The following is a 965-nucleotide window of genomic DNA, read 5'->3' on the forward strand; positions in this document are numbered from 1 at the left end:
TAAGTTCATACTTAGCAAAATTCCCTAAGTAAAAATTAACTCCAGCAAAATCAAAATTCTCCTATAATTTGTCATTCATGAATTATGAGGAATGCAAGCAATATACCAAGAACACGTACATTATAAGAAAATACTAGATTCGTAGGTATACTTGGGGGCTAGCATGAAAATGCCCAAATTCAACAAAAATCAACATACTTGCAAAAATTAACATGCACAAACTAATTAACATGTTATGTGGAACATTTCCAACTATCTAATTGAAGAAAAGGGGCACAAAATCAAAAACCCCCAAATCAATTTCATGCACGAAAATACTTGACAAAAATACTGAAATTGACAAAAAAGCTCAAAATTATTGAAAATTACTTACATTGGGAAGATTGGGAAGTAATTTGGAGTAGAATTCGTGAAGGAAAGTGAAGAAAACGAGCAAAAATCAGTAGAGAGAAGTGAAGAAGTTTGAGCGAAAATGGTGGAAATGAGAAAGGAAGGAGACGGTCCGCGAATTTAAAGACCAGCCCCCCCCCCCCCCCCCCTTCGCATTTTCAACGCCCAGCTCTGGGTGTTAGAAATTCTCGCGCCCACTGCTGGGCGCTGAAAATGCTTCCTAGATAGCGAATATTCGCTGTCGGGCACGCGTACTCCCCTATTTTGTGCAAGATATCCGTTATCTTGATATTTCTATCCCAAAAAAAAAAAAAAAAAGAAGAAGAAAAATATATAAACAAAAATATTGTTAAACAAAAAATACACAATGTGAACCCACTTATATGACACATCTAATCAGGAAATATTACGGCCCACCAACAGGTCGTAATCACAAAAGCCCTTCTACATAGGCAAATTAAGAAATTCAAAATGGGCTCGCCCACCCTCAGCGGGCGGGGTCTGCGTCACTAGCCGCGCAGGTCCTCAGTTTTCGAAAAATAAAGTCTTCAAATTTAAAATAGGCTCGCCATCTT

Source organism: Spinacia oleracea, chromosome 1 (assembly GCF_020520425.1).
Source record: "Spinacia oleracea cultivar Varoflay chromosome 1, BTI_SOV_V1, whole genome shotgun sequence".
Taxonomy (NCBI): Eukaryota; Viridiplantae; Streptophyta; class Magnoliopsida; order Caryophyllales; family Amaranthaceae; genus Spinacia; species Spinacia oleracea.